Source organism: Symphalangus syndactylus, chromosome 18 (assembly GCF_028878055.3).
Source record: "Symphalangus syndactylus isolate Jambi chromosome 18, NHGRI_mSymSyn1-v2.1_pri, whole genome shotgun sequence".
Taxonomy (NCBI): Eukaryota; Metazoa; Chordata; class Mammalia; order Primates; family Hylobatidae; genus Symphalangus; species Symphalangus syndactylus.
In genome coordinates this window covers 73,676,802-73,683,054 of record NC_072440.2, presented here as the reverse complement: position 1 = coordinate 73,683,054, position 6,253 = coordinate 73,676,802, and positions in this window count along the sequence as shown.

Here is a 6,253-nt window from a genome sequence, read left to right as displayed (position 1 = left end):
AGCTATTTCCTGTCCACGTGTCATCTGATGCATTTAGCTGAGCTTCAGTTTCCTCCTCTGGAAAATGGATGGACCCCAGGTAAGAGTTACCAGACCAGGTGAGGTCCAGCAGCCGGGGAGTATTTTACACACTTCAGAACCCACTCTCCAGCTCGGCATTTCCCAAAACTGTGTTTTCCCAACAAAGATTACGTCGGTAGGATGTTCAAAATCTTTCCCAGCAAGCGAGATGGGGATACTGAGAGTAGGCCACAGACGCGTTTTGTGCTTAGACTTTAAACTCAGATCTGTTGACTTAAATGTCTGCCCTCCTGTCCCTCTACCGGGTGCTCGCATCACTGGACACACCACCCTCGGGTGGGAGAAGTTGAAAGGGTCTGGGTTGCTTTGCATCTCATCAGCTTCCTCTTTGACAGTGGGATGCCTCCTGCCAAAACAATCACGCCTGTTTACAGCTCTAAGAGGGTCAGGAGGCAGCCTGGAGTCCTGCCCCACTGGCCCAGTCGGATAATGCTTTTCTCTCGGCCAGCCTGTGTTTCCCCTGCAGTTCCATTGGAGAAAGGCCCCCCCAGCTTTATGGCCTGAACACCTAACGGATATTTTCACAACCTGTTAGAAGGCTTCTGAATTCCAGCTCCCAGATGCCACATTTGGGTGCTGATGACTTGTGCCAAAAATATTTGGAGGAGAGGATGAGGGAACCAACCTCTGAACGGAGCTGATCATGGTAACAGCGACAGCCATTACCTTTGTCCAGCATTTCAGTTTGCAAAGCACGCTTAGGCACTATGCAGTGTCAGTTTTGACCCTCGTGGTAACTCTTTAAAGAAGAGGGAGGTTACAGGTATTACTGTCCCAAGCCCAGCCATATCAAGTGAACTGCCGTCTGTCAAATGACAGAGAAAGTGCTCACCAGGAAGCCCCTGGAGGGAAGGAAGGGTCAGGATGAGCCCTAGGGGAGTCACTTCAGGAGCAGGGAGCAGAGAAGCCTCCAGGTTATGGGAGAAAGCCCAGTGGAGGGGGAAGGGGCAGGAAGAGAAGCAGGAGAAGAGGGGTCTCCAAGCAAGGCAAAGGAATGCCGGGAGGAAGGAGAGGCCGTGCCACCTCTGCAGAGATGCTCCATCGGAGATAGTGTGGCCAGTGGCTAAGAAGGTGGGTTCATGGCTAGTATATTGCTAAACCTCCCTGTGCTTCAGTTTCCTCATCTGTAGAATGGGCATAATGATAGTCCCCACTTCATGCAGTTACCATGAGGCTTAAGTGCTTATTCCAGGCCTGGCACATAGTAAGTGCAAAGTGTCCCCTATCCTAAAGCCTGGCATTGGACATGACCACCCAGCCATGAGTGATTTTTTTTTTTTTGAGACAGTCTCACTCTGTCACCCAGGCAGGAGTGCAGTGGCACAATCTCAGCTCACTGCAACCTCCACTTCCTGGGGTCAAGTGATTCTCCTGCCTCAGCCTCCTGAGTAGCTGGGACTACAGGCATGTGCCACCACGCCCAGTTGATTTTTGTATTTTTAGTAGAGATAGGGTTTCACCATGTTGCCCAAGGCTGGTCTCGAACTCTTGACCTCAAGTCATCAGCCTACCTCGGCCTCCCAAAGTGCTGGGATTACAGGCCTGAGCCACCGCGCCCGGCCATGAGTGACCTTTGACACAGGTTTGGGGTAAGATGGTTTGTGGCATATCGTGGAATAAGTGGAGGTGAGGGAATGAAAGAGGGCCTGGGAAGTCCTTGGAGGAGCCATACTTTCAAGGATGAAACACAGGAATAAGGGACGGTCTCCCTTGGAGATGTGGGAAGGGCTCGAGCTTGTGTGGGCAGCAGGGGTGGCAGAGGGCAGCAGACGTGGAAGGCTCAGAGGGGATAACAGTCAGGGCACTAGCTGGAGAGGATATCAGGGGCTGCAAATCCTTAATTAGATGGATTGGTGTGGGTAGAACAGCCACCTCTCCTCTCTGAGAGTCCAGGTGTAAATCAGGACGTGGGCTGCAGGGTTGGAGGTAGGAGGAAGGAGGGGCATTTGAGCTGGGTCTGGATATCTGCCCAGAATAGAATTAGGCAGAGCCCCTTCCCCCAGTCACAGAGATAAGCATCTTTGGGTTAAGACAATGTTTATCAAATGTTTATTGTTTCCTAGAAGGCTTCCTGAATTTGACTCATAGCTCTGCTACTGTGTGACCTCTGACAAGCTACTTAATCTCTTTGTGCCTCAGTTTCCTCACTTGTAAAATAGGGATCTTGAGATTATGATGCTACCTGCCTGTCCAGATGGTTGTGAGAGTGAGATGACACAATCTAAGGACAGAGACTGGCCTGGGTCAGTGACGGTGGGTTGTTATTTTTTTCTTTTCTTCTCTTCTTTTCTTTTCTTTTTCTTGAGATGAAGTCTCATTCTGTTGCCCAGGCTGGAGTGCAGTGGCGTGATCTCGGCTCACTGCTACCTCCACCTCTCGGGTTCAAGCAATTCTCCTGTCTCAGCCTCCTGAATAGCTGGGACTACAGGTGTGAGCCACCACATCTGGCAAATTTTTGTATTTTTAGTAGAGACGGGATTTCACCATGTTGGTCAGGCTGGTCGTGAACTCCTGACCTCAGGTGATCCACCTTCCTCGGCCTCCCAAAGTGCTGGGATTACAGGCGTGAGCCACCACACCCAGCCTGGCTGTTATTATCATGTTATTGACTAGTATCACGAGCAGCTCAGTTTGAGAACCAGTAGGTTAAGACAATGATTCCTACAGAGACCCGTACTAAAGTGCAGTCATTTTGACTCATATTTATAGAATTCCTACTATCAACCAGGCACCAGGATATGATGGCTGCCGAGGAGACATGGTCCTCCTCAAAGATTTGCACCAGCAGGTAGTGGAGGCTTGCCCTGGCCAGTCATTTAATCCCCACTACAAAACCCCAGGACCAGGGATCTATCCATGCTCCCATTCCACATGGGAGGAAACAGGGACAGAGAGGTGTAGTCAGCTGCCAAAGGTCACACAGCAAGGAAGTGGTGGAGCTGGGATTTGAACCCCAGGGGTCTGTCTGGCTCTAGAACCTGCAGTGGTGTGCCCCGCCAGTAACTACAAGTGGTGGTGACTGCCACTGGTGTCCAGAGTGTGCAGGACGTGGAAGGCAAATGATGTTGGAGCTGAGAAAGGCATACAGGAGTTAACTAGATAAGTGAGGGCGGCAGGGCTAAGGCCCTCAGGCAGAACGGGCAAGTCGAGTGTGAGGATGCAGAGAGCCAGCTGCTGGGCAGATGAAACCCACCAGGGAGGAGGCACTGCCCACTCACCAGGCCTGACAGCTCCGTGGGAAAGGTGGACTCTCTCCCAAGCACAGTGGGAAGCCTTTGGGGGACTTTCAGTGGAAATGCGGTGATATTTAGAAGCATCACTTTTTACAGCTGAACAAGACTCAGCCACACAAAAGACCAAGGGCACTTTGAGTACAGACATGGGGCCACTCCAAAGTACATTAGATGGAAAAGCAAAATGCTGGAGTGTGGGTGCTGGCTTCTATTTGCAGAGGGAAGAAGGAGAGAAAGAATAAGAATGTGTATGTGGCCGGGCACCGTGGCTCACGCCTGTAATCCCACCACTTTGGGAGGCCGACGCTGGCGGATCACCTGAAGTCGGGAGATCGAGACCATTCTGGCTAACACGGTGAAACCCTGTTTCTACTAAAAATACAAAAAATTAGCCACGCGTGGTGACGGGCGCCTGTAGTCCCAGCTACTCGGCAGGCTGAGGGAGGGGAATGGCTTAAACCCTGGAGACGGAGGTTGCAGCGAGCCGAAATTGTGCCACTGCACTCCAGCCTGGGAAACAGAGCAAGACTCTATCTCAAGAAAAAAAAAAAAAAAAAAAAAAAAAGAATGTGTATGTGCTTTTGTGCCGGGATATATGTAAAATCTCTCCGAAAGGGTACATAAGCAACTGTCAGGGGCGGGACGGAGGAGACGTTCTCTATTTCCTCTTTTAAATGTTGAATCTTGGGGTGAGATTACCTATCTGAAATTAAGATTTGTAAAGGACGATGCTGGCAGCTGGGTGGAAAATGGAACCCAGGATGTCTACGGCGCATTCCAGGGCATGATGCGAGAATGAAACTGGGCTGTTAAGTTTCCAAGTGCATGAGGTGAGGAATTAACTAAGATGGGCCCTGAGCGTGGTGGGTGCAGCTGCCGGGGTAGGGCTGGTCTGGGAAGGGCACTGTGTCACGCAGCTGCAGGGTGTTATATGGAGTGAGGGCCGGGGAAGGGAAAAAAAGGGCAGAGTGTCAGGGACCCACTCAACTTTGCCTCTAGCAGAATTTGACATAACTTCAGCCTGGGGCACTCGGAATTCCTTGGCCCTCCTTGAACACAACCACACAGGCTTTACGCGTGGAGTGTGGAAAGGGGGCAGTGAGGGACGGCAGCAGGTGCGAGAACTCTCCAGCAGGACTCAGGAGCCCTTGGCTCTAGGATGTAAATCAAAGCACCGCGCCTCAAAGGGAGGAGCCCCGGGGATGTCTCAGCCTCTCATTCTCAGTTGGCGAGCAAATGGACAGAGATGCACTAACGTGGAACGTTCTGGAAAAGCAGCTCTTGGCTTCTGCAGATGGGGTATCTTGGGCTGTTAAAGGGGGCCTCCGGGTGGCTCTGGAGGGATGATCTGCTCAACTTTAAATAAAGGCGGCAGCAAATAAGTCAAAAGGCGGCAGCCCTTCCGCCCTCCTGCAGCAGACATTTTCCCGGCTGCTGCTGCCCCCTGCTGACAGAATCAGGACATCGCGGCCTCCGTGCCCCGCCGAGGCCACAGCTCAGGCCTCCACTTTGCATTCCGGGCGCACAGAAGGTGAGTCAGTTCCATTTCCTCTGCCCTTTATTGAGATGGCCACCGCCAAGTACTGCATCAGCGGAGACATAAACAACCAGGCCCACGTGAACAGTGGAAAAAAGAACAGCAAAGGTCATTACCAAGAGAAGGCAGTGCACCAGATGCGACAGTGCGTTATAGGAAATTGTAAAACAAAACTGCACCACCGCATTATAAATCCTCCTCCAGGGAGTCATGGCCACCCCAGTGGCTGTTCATCAGAACTGGTGCTCACTGAGTCTTACCACGTGTCAGGCGTGCTGGGGACCCCTTGCATGTGGCCACTCTTCTGAGCCTCAAAGCGCCTACCAGAGCAGGTGGGAGGAGACTGAGACATAGAGGAGAGGTGGCAAGACAAGGATTCAAGCCCAGGAAGCCCGAGCCCCAAGGCCTTGTAGATTGCAAGTGCAAAATCAATATCCTTTATTTAGTGGGTTCATACATCTAAATCAGTGCTTCTTGTCCATGGAAGATTTTGCCCCCCAGGGGACATTTGGCAATGTCTGGGGACATTTTTGGTGGTCTCAGCAAGGGAGCTTGCTCTGCATCCAGTGGGCAGAGGACAGAGATGCTGTCTATATTGCTCAGGACAGCCCCCATAACTAAGAACTCTTCACTCCCAAACGTCAATAGTGCCAAGGTAGGGAAACCCTGATCTAAATACATAAAATTTCTACAAATCTATTAGCACTCTCTTTTTGGCATTGCCTCTGACATGAGGGCATTTGAGCAAATCTGCTTTAATGTATGAAAGATATTCTTCTTAAGAATTCATGCAGAATCACTCTCAATTATTTAATTTCCCCTAAAACCTCCTATTTACCCAACTGTTGGATTCCAGCCAACAATTCTGCTACTACACCCTATAAATGAAGGGGCTGTGATGGGGCCCAGGCAGAAGGAGAACCCCCTGGCTGTCACGGCACAATGGCGAAGGGGCTTGGGCCCTGCAGTGGGGACGATCAGCCCTGGTGCTGTGTGTGGAATGTTGCTGCTGTCCCTGGCAGGGAGCCGTGGCTCATCCGCATGCTGCTCTTCAGGGATGTCAGGACGTGTTTAACCCCAGGATCATTGAACAATTTCTGGGAACAACTTGTCAGCAGCTGCCCCTCCGCCCAAAGCCCCAGTAATCAGCTCCAACAGTCTAGTCCCTGGTTTTGGGAAGCAGCACTGTTAACCCTTCCTCTTCCACAGATCATATGAGTGTAGCTAGGGGTGCAGGCTGGGGGTGGGAGAGGACCCAGGATCAGGTTACCCCATCTGAATGGTCATTGCACATCTCCCAGCAGTAAGCCCATTGCCTGCCCAAAAATTGGTATTCAAGAGTTGATGCTTGTTGAATGAATGAATACACAACCGGAAGGGTAAACCCTATGAGAGTCATTCA